This window comes from Pelophylax lessonae (assembly GCF_965119305.1).
Source record: "Pelophylax lessonae genome assembly, chromosome: 7".
Lineage (NCBI taxonomy): Eukaryota > Metazoa > Chordata > Amphibia > Anura > Ranidae > Pelophylax > Pelophylax lessonae.
In genome coordinates this window covers 250,491,002-250,507,263 of record NC_138774.1, presented here as the reverse complement: position 1 = coordinate 250,507,263, position 16,262 = coordinate 250,491,002, and the positions used below count along the sequence as shown (strand labels likewise).

General features: G+C 44.1%; 1 protein-coding gene across 1 annotated transcript in view; it reads right to left on the bottom strand.

Annotated features, from left to right (window-relative positions):
* Positions 1-16,262, bottom strand: part of L1CAM (L1 cell adhesion molecule) — a 1,053,451-nt gene that overhangs the window by 137,965 nt on the left and 899,224 nt on the right. The gene's annotated exons all lie outside the window — the stretch shown is intronic.

Here is a 16,262-nt window from a genome sequence, read left to right as displayed (position 1 = left end):
TTTTCTAGCAAAAAAAATGATTTAAGCTTGTAAACACCAAGTGTCAAAAATAGGCCCAGTCTTAAAGTGGATAAAGCGACAACTTTGTGTAAAGTGCTACTTGGATGTTAGGCCTCTGTATGTGGCTAAGCTGTGTAAAAGTGTCACACACGTGCTATCGCTATACTCAGGAGGAATAGCAGAATGTATTTTGGGGTGAAATTTTTGCTATGTACATGCTATGTGTTAGAAATATTGCATAAATGGACAGCTTTGTGTAAAAAAAATGCGTTTTCATTTTCTTTCCACATTTTCCAAAAACTTGTGGGAAAAAAATGACATATTCAAAAGACTCATTATGCTTCAAAAATTATGCGTTGGGCTGTTTGCTTTCCAAAATAGGGTCATTTTATGGGGGTTTCCATGCTCCAAGGCCTTCAAAAGTGCGATAGGTTGTCAGGAAATTATATGTGAAATTTGTGCTCCTAGAATGCCGGACGGTGCTACTTGGATGTTAGGTCTCTGTATGGGGCCAGGCTGTGAAAAAGTCTCACACATGTGGTATTGACATAATCAGGAGGAATAGCAGAATGTATTTTGGGGTGAAATTTTTGCTATGTACATGCTATGTGTTAGAAATATTGCATAAATGGACAGCTTTGTGTAAAAAAAAATGCGTTTTCATTTTCTTTCCACAGTTTCCAAAAACTTGTGGAAAAAATGACACGTTCAAAAGACTCAATATGCCTCAAAAATTATACGTTGGGGTGTTTTCTTTCCAAAATGGGGTCATTTTATGGGGGTTTTCATTGTCCTGGTGCTTTAGGGCCTTCAAAAGTGCGATAGGTTGTCAGGAAATTATATGTGTAATTTATGCTCCTAGAATGCCGGACGGTGCTACTTAAATGTTAGGCCTCTGTATGTGGCTAGGCTGTGAAAAAGTCTCACTCATGTGGTATCGCCATACTCAGGAGGAGTAGTAGAATGTGTTTTGGGGTGTAGTTGCAAGTATATATATATGCTGTGTGAGAGAAATAACCTGTTAATACGTCAATTTGTAAAAAAAAAAAAAAAAAATCTTAATTTTGCAAAGAATTGTGGGAAAAAATTACAACTTCAAAAAACTCACCATGCCCCTTATTAAATACCTTGGAATGTCTACTTTCCAAAAAGGGGTCATTTGGGGGGTATTTGTACTTTCCTGACTTTTTAGTGTCTCAAGAAATGAGATAGGCCTTCAGTACATCAGGTGTGATCAAGTGTGGTCAATTTTCAATGATTAGCGCCATAACTTGTGGACTCTAGAACTTTCACAAAGACCAAATAATATACACTTATTTGGGTTATTTTTACCAAAGATAAGTAGCAGAATAAATTTTGGCCAAAATTTGTGAAGAAAAATGACTAATTTGCAAAATTTTATGACAGAAACAAAGAAAAATGCATTTTTTTCACAATATTTTCAGTCTTTTTTTATTTATAGCACAAAAAATAAAAAACCCAGTAGTGATTAACCCCTTGCCGACTGCCGCACGACTATTTACGTCGGCAGTCAGCCCCTCACAGGCAGAGTGACGTAGATCTACGTCGCTAGCCTGTGAGGGTCTAGGGAGCGAGCGCGTGCCCCCGGAGGCGCGCTCCCGCGTGGTCACGGACCCACCCGTGCGTGTGTCACTCGGCGATCGTCGCTGCAGAGGGAGAAAAGCAGGCGGCTAGTGTAAACAAGCCGCCTGTCATTCTCCCCTGTGTAGAAACAGTGATCATACGGTTCTACTATGTAGGACCGTTGATCACTGTTTCTACAGCTCAAGCCACAGCCAATCACAGTTAGAATCAAGCCCCTAGGGAGACACACCACCCCTCCCTCTCAAAAAAAGTGAACCCCTTCACTGCCAGTGTAATTTTACAGTAACAGTGCATATGTATAGCACTGATTACTGTAGAAATGTCACTGGTAACCCCAAAAGTGTCAAAAATGTCAGTCAAGGGTCCGATCTGTCCACCGCATTGTCGCAGTACCGCAAAAGAAAATCGCAAATCGTCGCCATTACGCGTTAAAAAAAAATGACAAAAATCTTTCCCTTTGTTAGTAAACGCGATAACTTTTGCGCAAACCAATCAAAATACGCTTTTTGCGATTTTTTTACCAAACATGTAGCATAAAACAAATTGGCCGAAAATGTTAAAAAATTTTGATTTTTACATTTTTTTGGGAATTTCATATAAAAAAATGTGAAAAATAGTTATTTTTTGCAAAATTGACGCTCTTTTTTTGTTTATAGTGCATGATCAAAAAATCGCACAGGTGATCAAATACCACCAAAAGAAAGCTCTGTTTGTGGGAAAAAAAGGACGTCAAATTCGTTTAGGTACAGCGTCGCACGACCGCGCAATTGTCCGTTAAAGTCACGCAGGGCCGAATCGCAAAATAGGCCCTGGTCAGGAAGGGGGTAAAATCTTCTGGGGCTTAAGTGGTTAAATACCATCAAAAGAAAGCTCTATTTGTGTGAAAAAAAGGACACAAATTTTTTATGGGTACAGTGTTGCATGACAATAGTAATTGTCATTCAAAGTGTGAGAGTGCTGAAAGCTGAAAATCGGTCTGGGCAGGAAGGGGGTGAAAGTGCACTGTAGGCAAGTGGTTAATAAACACCCATTTAGGGAAAAAATATTAAATTGCGGCCTAGTGTATATCTGTACGTGTGAGATACACCCTTTTAGATACTGTTGTTCTATTCTGCTATTCAATAAACACCCATTTAGGGGACAGAAAGATATTAAATTGCGGCTTTGTCTGTATCTGTACGTGTGAGATACACCCTTTGGATACTGTTGTTCTATTCTGCTATTCAATAAATACCCATTTAGGGGAAAATTAATAATTTTGCAGCATTTGCTGATTATGTTACTGTGAGATACACCCTTTAAATTTGTTTGGCGCATCTCTGACCACCGAGGATTGCAGGGCGCTTCAGTTTGCCTACTGTTGCTAACTCCTTCTACTCTGCTTCCTCATCCTCATGCTCTACCACCTCTGCATCCAGAGCAGTGATCATTTCCAAGGCTTTCAGAGCAGCCATTCACAAGTGGCTCCGAGGGTGGGTTCCTGCACCCACAAACGCCAGGTACACAATTGTCCAGCAAGGGCACAGTTCTGGAGGATGATGAGGTGGAGGATGAGGTGGAGGATGAGGAGGAGATGCAGGAGGAGGAACCATGTGCACAGCAGGGTGGAACCCAGATAACTGATAACAACAGATACTACACTTGATCTTAGCCAAAAGGTTTAGAATGCTGTGAATGCTGGTGGCATTCGCACCTGACAGTGGGGGGCACAGTGGAAGCACAAGGCGAAGGCAGAGAAGGAGGAGGAGGTCGCCAATGCAGCCAGGGCCCCACCAGCACCTCATAAGGCAAGGTTAGCATGTATGAAATGTGGAAAAGCTTTGTCAGCACGCCACAACAACCAGGACAACCAGCTGTTTTTTTTTTTTAAGCCCGTGGTGTGTGAACACATTCAGACTATCACCCGGTGGGTGCATAAAAAAGTTCACACCAAAAAAGTAAAACACAAAAAGTGCACAGGGTGTACACATGGTCCTTGACCCTGATCCCCCCGGGCGCAAGGCTCCTGACAGGGACTGGGGTACTTACACTGGCTAACCTGGCCAGAACCAGGCAGCCCCGTTCTTTAGGAGGTCTGCTGAAACAAACCACCCCAAGTACTAGGTGGGGCTCTTCCGAAGATAGACCCCATGAGAGAGGGCAAACCAAGCCAGAAGGCCATATCCACCCCCTCCCAAGACTTTCAGGGACAGGCCCAAAGACCTACACCCTACTAATTACGCTGTGCAAAATAAAGTGTACTGCCACAATAAAAAATACAATACCTGAGACACACAACACATAAAAGTGGGGAAAGGGATAGTGGAGAAATGCAAGGTTAGTGCCACGTTGCAATACTATGGCAGGCCCTTCGGCCAGGAATAAAAAATTTCTCTGGTCCTTACTCCTGACCAAAAGGCCCAGCCCTAGAGGCAGGTGTGAAAAACGTGTGTAGGAAGTGCAGTGTCCTTGGTGCCATACTCATAGTGTTGCCTTCCACCGTGAATTATGGCACCCCTGGACTGCCACTCCAGGGGCACATACACCACAGGCTTTTCTGAATCCCATTCCCTGGCAACAGCTTTGTCAACAGCTTAGACAGCTTTGTGAGAGCCCGGCCCACAACCCAGACTCAACCCAGAAGGGGGAAAAAAGCCCCCCCGCCACCGTCACCGTTCCTTACCATATACCATATACAGTTCCTTACCATTCCTTACATACTATACACGTACTGAATGACGGGTCTGCCCCCTTCAACTTCTGGGTTTCCAAATTGGGCACATGGCCTGAGCTTGCCCTTTACGCCTTGGAGGTGCTGGCCTGCCCTGCAGCCAGTGTATTACCTGAACGTGTATTTAGCATGGCTGGGGGCGTTATCACAGACAAGCACAGCCGCCTGTCCAGAGCCAATGTGGACAAGCTCACGTTCATTAAAATGAACCAGGCATGGATCCCACAGGACTTGTCCGTATCTTATGCAAAATAGACATGTATATCGGCCTTATCCAGCCATTGTTGTATTTTTGATCTTTCTCACTCTTTTGGGGTGTACCCTAATTTAAAAAGAAATTAAAAACAAAAACCAGTGTTGGCTACCTCATCCTCCTCCACCGCTGCTTCCACCTACACCGCCACATCCACCGCCACCTCAACCTCCTACTCCATATGGGCCTCGTCCTCCTCCTCCGCCGCCGTTTCCACCTACACCACCATATCCTTCGCCACCTCAACCTCCTACTCCATATGGGCCTCGTCCTCCTCCTACATCATTCAAGATGACTATTTTTTATTTTTATGTTTTTTATGTTATTTTAAGTTATTTCCCTATCCACATTTGTTTGCAGAGCACTTGCCATGCTCTTAAGATGATTTTGCTGCTATTTGTAGCCCTCTAGCCCTATCCATGTTTGTTTTAGAGCCATTTTAGTGCTCAAAAGTTTGGGTCTCCATTGACTTCAATGGGGTTCGGGGTAAAGTTAGTCATGAACCCGGACTTTTTTTTCAAGTTCGGCCCGGACCCGCCATACCCGGACATCCAGGTGTTCGCTCAACTCTAGTTTTTAGTTAAATTGCCATTATATCTCCCATTGTCAGTTTACCGGTAATCACTATGCACATCGACTATGGTTTTAACTGGCATTGAGGAATGACCTGTAGTTGTGGAAAACTTCCATTAATTGGAGACTGCACGCTACTTGTAGCCTGATCATCCCTATCAGCGGTGCTGGTCCGGATCTATGGCAGTGCAAGGCGAACTCCACTGCACAAATGTATATCAGCCAGCCGGGGACCTGGTATTCACTGGCGGAGAAATTTTTGTGATGTGGAATTATTATCGTTTTGATAAATATCTGCCCTTTTACTGGAATAATGGCTGGTAGCTTTCTAGTATGCTTCATCCGCATGATTGAAATACTGCTGCTATTTTCCTTTGCAAATATCGTCACATTTACTGGAATAGTAGGATAATCACTATCAAATATGTTTTTTATGAACTATATAATATAGGATTCACTGTAACAGGTTATGATGGGAGTGCATGCTTGTGAATTAGCGTTGCTGAGTCCATGAGAATCCACGATAGTGTTTCGCTTTTATTTCACAGTTGGAAAACTCATGCACAAGGCCGTGTTTCTCCATAAACATACACTCCCCTTTCCTATTGTACTTTTGAAAGTATACATGTCTGTAATTGATTGTGTTGACGCCACCACCCCTGTAAACCCCCTTTGTTCTCTGACTATAAAATAAACCAGATCGCTGCCTTAAGCAGGACGGCTCCTAAAGATATCGACGTGATACAGCACCTCTCTCTGTGATACAGCACCTGTCTCTTTCTTTGTCACCTGAGCGCGCTAGGATAACTTTATACACAAGAGCTGTACATTGTACTTTTCAGTACAAGGGATTAATGGCGCTTGGCACATATTAATATCCACAAGTGCGCTTTTCTACAAGAGCGAATTTCTATGCTCCAAACTCCAATAATTTCCATAACGGTAAGCAACAATTATAATCTTCCTCAGGGGGTATCAGGGGTATCTAAATTAGTGATCGACCGATATAGTTTTTTTCGTTGCTGATACCGATACCAATATTTTGCCGATCGCATATCGGTATCAGCTGATATTGGCCAATATTTTTGTACATTTAAAATTTTGCAAAATAAACACAAATTTCGACACAAATCTGTTACTGAACATTATTTATTAACAATTTTAACATTAAGGGCTCGTTCTTCACACCTTAACTGCATGAGAACTGATAGGAAAACTTCAATTGCAGGGACATTAAGTTTCAAATCATTCTGATTGTACATTAATGCATAATGCTGCAGTAGTGCACTCACTCACTGCAATAATTTTAAATCACTACTGCAGTGCAGTCAGTGCAAAGCTGCTAGAAAAAAGGCTAGACAACAGCTAGACAGTGGATTGGAGTCAGCGGACTACTGCTGCAGTAGGGCACTCACTGCAACTACTGCAGTCAGTGCTAAACTGCTAGAAAAAAGCTAGGCAACAGCTAGACAGTGGATTTGAGTGGACACTACTCTTTTTAATACTCCCAGTTAAGTAGAACAATATGCAGAAAGCAGAACATTTCAGCATGTCCATGGTCACCTGTTAAAGTGCCTCTGTTTTGTTCATATAATGCTGCCACTTCATAAACATGCTCAGGAGGAGAGGAGGACAGAGGAGCAGAGAGAGAGAGAGAGAGAGAGAGAGAGAGATAGAGAGAGAGAGAGAGAGAGGTATCTTCTAGCATGGGAAGCAAGTCTTTTGAAGCGTGCCTCATTTTCTTTCCACCACTGAAAAGGATCACTTCTGTCAATTACTGGTTCCTTCAAATAGAGATGAAGTTCATCATCCAGGCTCATTATTGCAGATTCAGAAGAATTTGAATCCTCGGCATGAGGCCCTAATAAAACACTGAAAATGTCCTGATCAATTCGACCACGATGAAGAAGATTCTGTTCTGTTCGTTGACGTATTTTGGACATTTTTTTGTTTTTGCAGCATGCTGCTCTTTCATATTATAAAAAAAGTGATCTGTCTTTTTGGCAGGAACCTCCTGTTGAATATCTTCTGTCAGCCATTGTTTTGCCTTTGCCAATACATCATCAAAAGAGAAAGCATTGTTCTTGTATTGAGGATTCAAAAGACTTGCAAGCACAACATTTTTAATCTCTTCATGCTTCTCAAAACATAGATCAATCAAAGCTCTTTGGCTTGACAGACCATCATTTGAAAGTTGGAGGGTGTTGTGTGCCATGACACTGGGGTATGACATATCATCAAGCCTCATTCCTTTCCACAGGTTTGCTCCACTGTCTCAAAGTAGCACAAGCATCACTGTCTTTGTTGATTCCCCAGACTTCAAGCATGCCTAGAAACATTTCTCTACTGTACTCAGTGCGGGATCCTTGCATCACTTTTGTATTCAACACCAATTGCTTTTTTCCATCCGCTGTCAATGAAGTGGCATGTAAGAATCAATAGTGACTCTGACTCTGTTTGTCCTGACCAGCAGTCAGTCGTGAATGAGAGTGAGTTGCCAGCATTCTCTGGTTGCAGCATATCCTTTACTTTGTCAACGGCCTTTTGGTGAATATTTCCCAGCATTTCTGTTCGATAAAATGTCTCACTCTTCAGTGTATAGCTTGGCTCAAGTATGGACATCAACTGCTTAAATCCTGAGTCAGACACCATTGTAAATGGCTGGTTATCAGTGACAATCATCTCTGTGATTACTCTGCCCAGCAGTTGGGATCTTCCATCTGAATCTAGATAATGACACCTGTTTTTTTTTTTCAGAAACATATCTGTTATTGTTGCCTGGGATAGTGGAGGATGTATTTCAAAATCTCATTGATATTCATTTTGTTTTTTCTGTGCTGCATGATATAATTTAATAAGATGAACTCTTAGATGGGCCCAAAGATTTGACGTATTTTGTTTTTTGCAGTTATTGATCCCATGCTTATATTGTTTGGACATGTGTTGCACACTGTTGCATTTCCTGGAGAAGGTTGAGACGAGAAATAGTCCCAGACCACACTTTTACTTCTCTCCTCGTCCATCTCAATTTCAATTTGAAAGACACAAAAAAGATTTAAAAAATGGCTTGCTGAATTTGCTGGCACCCTGTTGTGGGTTGGTGGCTGACGCTTGGCAGTGTGGGTTGCTTGCTGGCACCCTGTTGTGGGTTGGTGGCTGATGCCTGGCAGTGTGGGTTGCTTGCTGGCACCCTGTTGTGGGTTGGTGGCTGACGCCTGGCAGTGTGGGTTGCTTGCTGGCACCCTGTTGTGGGTTGGTGGCTGGTGCTTGGCAGTGTTGGTGGCTTGCTTGCTGGCCCCCTGTTTTGGGGTGGCTGGCTGCTGTCACCCTGTTGTGGGTCGGTGGCTGATGCCTGGCAGTGTGGGTGGCTTGCTGAGTTGCTGGCACCCTTGTGGGTCAGTGGCTGACGCCTGGCAGTTTGGGTGGCTGGCTGGCACCCTGTTGTGGGTCGGTGGCTGACGCCTGGCAGTGTGGGTAGCTTGCTTGCTGGCACCCTGTTGTGGGTGGCTGGCTGGCTTGCTGGAACACTGTGGTGGCCAGGTGGCTGGCTTGGTGTCACCCTGTTGGGGGTGGCTGGATTGCAGGAACTCTGTGGTGGGTGGCTGGCTTGGTGTCACCCTGTTGTGGGTGGCTGGCTTGCAGGAACACTGTGGTGAGTGGCTGGCTTGGTGTCACCCTGTTAGGGGTGGCTTGCTTGCAGGAACACTGTGGTAGGTGGCTGGCTTGGTGTCACCCTGTTGTGGGTGGCTGGCTTGCAGGAACACTGCGGTGGGTGGGTGGCTGGCTTGGTGTCACCCTGTTGTGGGTGGCTTGCTTGCTGGAACACTGTGGTGGGTGGCTGGCTTGGTGTCACCCAGTTGTGGGTGGCTGGCTTGCAGGAACATTGTGGTGGGTGGCTGGCTTGTTGTCACCCTGTTGTGGGTGGCTGGCTTGCAGGAACACTGTGGTGGGTGGCTGGCTTGGTGTCACCCTGTGGTGGGTGGCTGGCTTGGTGTCCCCCTGTAGTGGGTGGCTGTCTTGCTGGAACACTGTGGGTGGTGGCTGGCTTGCAGGAACACTGTGGTGGGTGTCTGGCTTGGTATCGCCCTTTTGTGGGTGGCTGGCTTGCTGGAATACTGTGGTGGGTGGGTGGCTGGCTTGGTGTCACCCTGTGGTGGCTGGCTGGCTTGCAGGAACACTGTGGTAGGTGGCTGGCTTGGTGTCACACTGTTGTGGGTGGCTGGCTTGCAGGAACACTGTGGTGGGTAGCTGGCTTGGTGTCACCCTGTTATGGGTGTCTGGCTTGCAGGAACACTGTGGTGGGAAGCTGGCTTGGTGTCACCCTTTTGTGGGTGGCTAGCTTGCAGGAACACTGTGGTGGCTGGCTGGCTTGGTGTCACCCTGTTGTGGGTGGCTGGCTTGCTGGAACACTGTGGTGGGTGGCTGTTTTGCTGGAACACTGTGGTTGGTGGTTGGCTTGCTGGAACACTGTGGTGGGTGGCTGGCTTGCTGGAACACTGTGGTGGGTGGCTGGCTTGGGGTCACCCTGTTGGGTGGGTGGCTTGCTTGGTGTCACTCACCCTGGCCTGTTGTGGGTGGCTGGCTTGCTGGAACACTGTGTGGTCACTGGTCACGGTGGCGGGTGGCTTGCTTGGTGTCATCTGGGTGCCTGGTTTTCTTCCTCGATGGAACCCTGTTGTGGGGTGGGTGGCTGGATGCTGGCCGGCTGGCACCCTGTTCTGTTGTGGGTCGGATGGCTGTGGGCTGGCACCCTTTGGTGGGTGGCTGAGGCCAGGGCCTGTGGGTGGATGGATGGCACCGTGAGCACCGTGACCAGACCGGACTGCAGCTGGCTGCACACGAGGCTGTCTGAGGCATGGGAGGCAGTCTTAAGGCAGAGAATGTGTGCAGCGTGCGGTGAAATTACGTCACGTATGGGCCGCGTGGGAAGCGGTGTTAGAAGGCAGAACGTGTGCGCACAACATACGCAATGACGTAGCGAAAATATCGGCAATATCGGTAAATCCAAAGGCCGATTCCGATATATCGGGGAGTGCATATCGGCCCCCGATATTTCGGTGTTGCCGATAATCGGTCAATCTCTAATCTAAATCAAAGAGCATATAGTATTAGGTCATCACATAATACTCTATCAAATATCTGATATAACATCTAATCCCAAATTGCACTGAATGTATATGCATGATATAATTACTTTATGTCTCTGGGATAACAAACATAGACCAGAGCAACGAAAAGCAATTGTTTCCCTGGGCACCCCAACCGTACACCCAGAGAGGTGTTTCCATTTGAGACTTACAGGAGGCCAGACGGATGACTGTGCCAGGAGATGAGGGAGACTGCACACCTGCATCTTTACAGTATAGAAAATTTCATAGTATAAATAATCAAAAATGGGCAGTGAGTGTGTAATCTAATGGGCAGAATCAATGATTATGAAGTGGATAGTACCTAAAAAGAGGGTGGGGGAGCTTAATATATATATATATCTATATATAGATATATATATAGATATATCTATATATATATATATTGTGAGGGATTAGCTCGGTGGTGGGTGTGGATGACCCCTTTGGGGGTTCGTTACACAGGGAGATAGCCGAGAATTGGTTGCAAACAACAGTGTATAGTTTTATTCTTGCAATTTTTCTCTTCACACAAGTGCAAGCATCAAAAACAGCATACTTCAAAATAAACATAAAATAAAATAAATCCTTGCCACTGTGGGCGGCTACCTTCTCACACACAGGAACCTACCTAAGAGTCTGCCCCAACCTACTGTTGGGCAGACTTTGCTGATCCTACAGCAAACCATCAATAGTCCAAATAGTCCATTCATTTTCTTTTCACATATAAACATTCCTTTGTTTTTCTTCACCCAGAAAATGTCCATGACCTCACCTTGAGAAGTCTTCAGACTTTGTACCCTCCAGGAGGTATTCCTCTCCCATGCTCACACAGCTTCAGAAGGCACCCATCTGACTGTCCTCCTCTACTAACACAGCGTCAGGAGGCAGGGATCAATAGACTTCTTTGGACAAAAGATAGAGGCCTTAACTTCCTCATTCTGAACAGCTGAAGTCTGTTCAACGTCTTTAGACATTTCTGCTGGCTTCTGCAGCCGACACCCTATAGTAATTGGTGAATTGTATCTCCCATCTGTGACAACACTCACAGATTTACCTGACTTCCTGTCACATTTACTTGACGTCCTGTCACAATATATACACACACACACACACACACACACATATACATACATACACGCACACACACGCACACACACACACACACACAGTATCTCACAAAAGTGAGAACACCTCTCACATTTTTGTAAATATTTCATTATATCTTCTCATGTGACAACACTAAAGAAATGACACTTTGCTACAATGCAATGTAGTGAGTCTACCGCTTGTATAACAGTGTACATTTGCTGTCCCCTCAAAATAACTCAACACACAGCCATTAATGTCTAAACTGTTGGTAACAAAAGTGAGTACACCCCTAAGGTAAAATGTCTAAATTGGGCCCAATTAGCCATTTTCCCTCCCGGTGTCATGTGACTCGTTAGTGTTACAAGGTCTCAAGTGTGAACGGGGAGCAGGTGTGTTAAAATTGGTGTTATTGCTTACTCTCTCTTATCCTGGTCACCGGAAGTTCAACATGGCATCTCATGGCAAAGAACTCTCTGAGGATCTGAAAAAAAAGAATTGTTCCTCGAGCCTAGGCTATAAGAAGATTGCAAAGACCCTGAAACTGAGCTGCAGCACAGTGGCCAAGACCATACAGCGGTTTAACAGGACAGGTTCCACTCAGAACAGGCCTCGCCATGGTCAACCAAAGAAGTTGAGTGCTCCTGCTCAGCGTCATATCTAGAGATTGTCTTTGGGAAATATACATATGAGTGCTGCCAGCATTGCTGCAAAGGTTGAAGGGGTGGGGAGGGGTCAGCCTGTTAGTGCTCAGACCATACACCGCACACTGCATAAAATTATCTTATCTTCTTAAGATGATGCACAAGAAAATCTGCAGTTTGCTGAAGACAAACAGACTAAAGACATGGATTACTGGAACCGTGTTCTGTGGTCTGATGAGACCAAGATAAACTTATTTGGTATAAGATATAATAAAATATTTACAAAAATGTGGGGGTGTACTCACTTTTGGGAGATACTGTAAATGTTGAATATTCAAAAATGTTAAGAATTATTGGATGCATTATCAAGGGTACAAGTGCTCAATAAGTTCAAAACATTTATAGTGACCAATCACCTTGATCAGAAGGAACATATGGTCCACTTTCTTGCCCAAAGGATTTTAATTAGATCCAAATTTCAACATCGATCTATACCACTCAAAACTTGCTAAAATCAAATTAATGTAGACATTAGCCATTCAAGAATTAGGGAAAGTCTCCAAGATTACAAAAAATAGTTCTTATAATTTCTGTATCTACTAAAGGATCATCACTTCTGGCAGATGAGGATCGATATTCTTAGTAGATTCCTGGGACACTCGCTCCATTAACACTCAAATGAGCGTTTTGGTATAATCAATCACCATAGGGGGCCTCCAGATATTCTCCAATAATATCAGGGCTTATGGATGTGAAAGGGTCTTCAAGGATATAATGCCCAATAGTTATTCCTTTCCCTTCTAAAGGATCATCACTTCTGGCAGATGAGGATCGATATTCTTAGTAGATTCCTGGGACACTCGCTTAAATAAGATCTTCATTAAAACTAGCAACTTTCTAAAAGCACCTTTTTGTTGCTGGCTGTCACACTCATATTCAGCTCCTGAACTCCCCAAACTTATAGGAGATAAGGATGGTAGTGCAGAGCAAGGTGACTGGTGTAGTAGGAGAGCTGCTCTGCTTTCACTTCAACTACAGAATGCTAAGCAGGGGGCCGAAGGGAAAGGAATATCTATTGGGCATTATATCCTTGAAGACCCTTTCACATCCATAAGCCCTGATATTATTGGAGAATATCTGGAGCCCCCCTATGGTGATTGATTATACCAAAACGCTCATTTGAGTGTTAATGGAGGTGAGCGGCCATTGCACTTAATTTGGATTCACAGCTCACAAATTATTGCACCTGGCTGTCACCGGAAGTGTTTTTTTTTTTTTTTTTTTTTTACTTAGCCACTGGATCACCAATGAACTTTTATTTTCTTCACTTGTCATTAGTAGCACCTTAGTTTGTGCACTCAATTATTTGGGACTTTATGCTTTTATTGTTTTTGCGTTTATTTATTATAAGCATTTACAGCATTGTTTGCTGGTTTACATTTTGCACTATTGAGCATTTATTTTGCACTATTGATCACTTTCACCTGCACATGATATTGATTTGATTTATCACCTGCATTATGCAACCCGTCTGTTGCCCACAGTCATCATCAATAGTGTTCTTTAACACTTATTATTATTTATACTTGGCACTAATCACCTATGTCGATTTATGTATTAGCACTTCAGCACTTTGATATCGTTCACATTATTATGACCGGATGGCTTGCACCCGAGGGTTCTTAAAGAGCTCAGCCAGGTGATTGCCAGACCATTATTCATGATCTGTAAGGATAGTTTACAGACGGGTATGGTGACAGCTGATTGGAAAAAAGCCAACGTGGTACCAATATTTAAAAATGGGCCAAGATATATCCCGGGTAACTATAGGCCGGTCAGCCTAACATCAGTAGTCTGCAAGATTTTGGATGGGATGTTAAGGGACCACATACAAGACTTTAGTAATGAAAATGGTATTATTAGTAGTAATCAGCATGGATTCATGAAAAATCGTTCTTGCCAAACCTATCTATTAACCTTCTATGATGAAGTGAGCTGCCGCCTAGATAAAGGTAAGCCTGTGGATGTGGTGTATCTGGACTTTCGACACCGTTCCCCACAAACGCTTACTGTTCAAACTAAGGAAGGTAGGTATGGACCATAAGGTGAGTAACTGGATAGAGAACTGGCTCCAGGGGAGAGTGCAAAGGGTGGTGATTAATGGGGAGTACTCGGATTGGGCAGGTGTGGAAAGTGGGGTCCCCCAGGGTTCTGTCCTTGGGCCAATCCTGTTTAATTTATTCATAAATGATCTAGTATTTGCGGATGATACTAAACTAAGCATGCCAATATCTTCTATGCAGGATGTGGAAACCTTACAAGCGGACTTGAACAAAATAACGGGGTGGGAAACTACATGGCAGATGAGGTTTAATGTTGAAAAATGTAAAGTAATGCACTTGGGTACCAGAAACCAGAAAGCAAGCTACTCACTAGGAGGGGAACCTCTGGGTGAGTCTAGGATGGAAAAGGACCTGGGGGTACTGGTAGACAACAGGCTTGGCAGTGGCATGCAATGCCAAGCCGCTGCAAGCAAAGCCAACAGAATACTGGGATGTATAAAAAAAGGGGATTCACTCCAGAAATAAAGAGATTATTCTCCATCTCTACAAGAATCTGGTCCGGCCACATCTGGAGTATGCTGTTCAGCACCGGTCCTCAGGAAGGATGTGCTGGAACTGGAAAGAGTCCAGAGAAGGGCAACAAAAATAATTAGGGGAATGGAGGACATCAGCTATGAGGAAAGACTACAAGCACTGAACTTCTTCTCTCTGGCGACCCTAGCATAAGGAACAAACTATTCAGAGAAAGTGAATACAATAAGACACGTGGCCACTCACTAAAACTAGAGGAAAGGCGGTTTAACCTTAAAGTATGTAGGGGGTTCTTCCCTGTCAGAGCAGTAAGAATGTGGAATTCTCTTCCGCAAACAGTCGTATCAGCAGGGAGCATTGATAGTTTCAAAAACTATTAGATGGGCACCTTAAAGACCACAACGTACAGGGGTATACAATGTACGGTTAACAGCAAACAAACACACACATCATAGGTTGAACTGGATGGACTGATGTATTTTTTCAACCTCACTAACTATGTAACTATGTAAGAGCAGTAAGGATGTGGAATTCTCTTCCACAAGCAGTCATATCAGCAGGGAGCATCGATAGTTTCAAAAAACTATTAGATGGGCACCTTAAAGACCACAACATACAGGGGTATACAATGTACGGTTAACAGCAAACACACACGCACATCATAGGTTGAACTGGATGGACGGATGTCTTTTTTCGACCTCACTAACTATATAACTCTGTAACCACTCAGGCCTACAAATGGCTGAATGTTATGCCATCTGACTTTTCAGATGTATACAAAAAAACTTGGGAGAAAGACGCAGGCAGAAGTTTTGCGAATGAGCAGTGGTGGAAGTCCTGTATCTTTACACACAAGTGTTCCCTCAGCACACAAATTAAGGAAACAGCATTTAAAGTGAGATCTCAATGGTACAGGACCCCGGTTAAGTTGAAACAATGGTTCCCCCAGCAGACGGATACCTGTGGGATGTGGGAGGGAACAGGGCACATTCCTACACCTTTGGTGGAGTTGTTCGCAAATTCAGAGTTTCTGAAAGGCGGTAGCACACTGGATCAAACATATAACTGATGTACCTCTGGATTTCGATGCCCCTACATTCCTTCTACATATCAATCATTTTTCGTATAAAAGACATAAATCTTCACTAACTAGACACTTACTAAAGGTGGCTAAAAGTTTGATTCCTCTCCATTGGAACTCGACACGTACACCCTGGGTTTCTAGAGTGGATCAAATTTATGAAATGGAAAAAATAGTAGCATGAAACTTGAAAGAAACGATAAATTACATAAGCTCCGGTCTCCTTGGCGATCCTTTTCAGTTACGAATGACTACCTTCTTTTGAAATCTAATGGTTAAATATTCCTAAGAACTTGACCTTGATCCCATCGCATTGTTCTTCTTGGGCTCTTGTTTTATCGGGGTAAGGCCTGACAGGCCGAATAAACACACACCCTATTTTATCTTCCCATCCCTCCCGTCCCGTCCCCCCGTTCCCCTATACTCTCAGCCCCTATTTTTTTATTTCTTTATTCGCTCTTTTTTCCCCCTTTCTCTCTCTTTTGCCTCTTTACCCCCCCCCCCCGGTGTTTCCGGTGAGCTGCCCGATCTCTGGGGACACACTGGTCATTATTATAACCTGTTCGCGTTGTGCTTGGATATGTCGT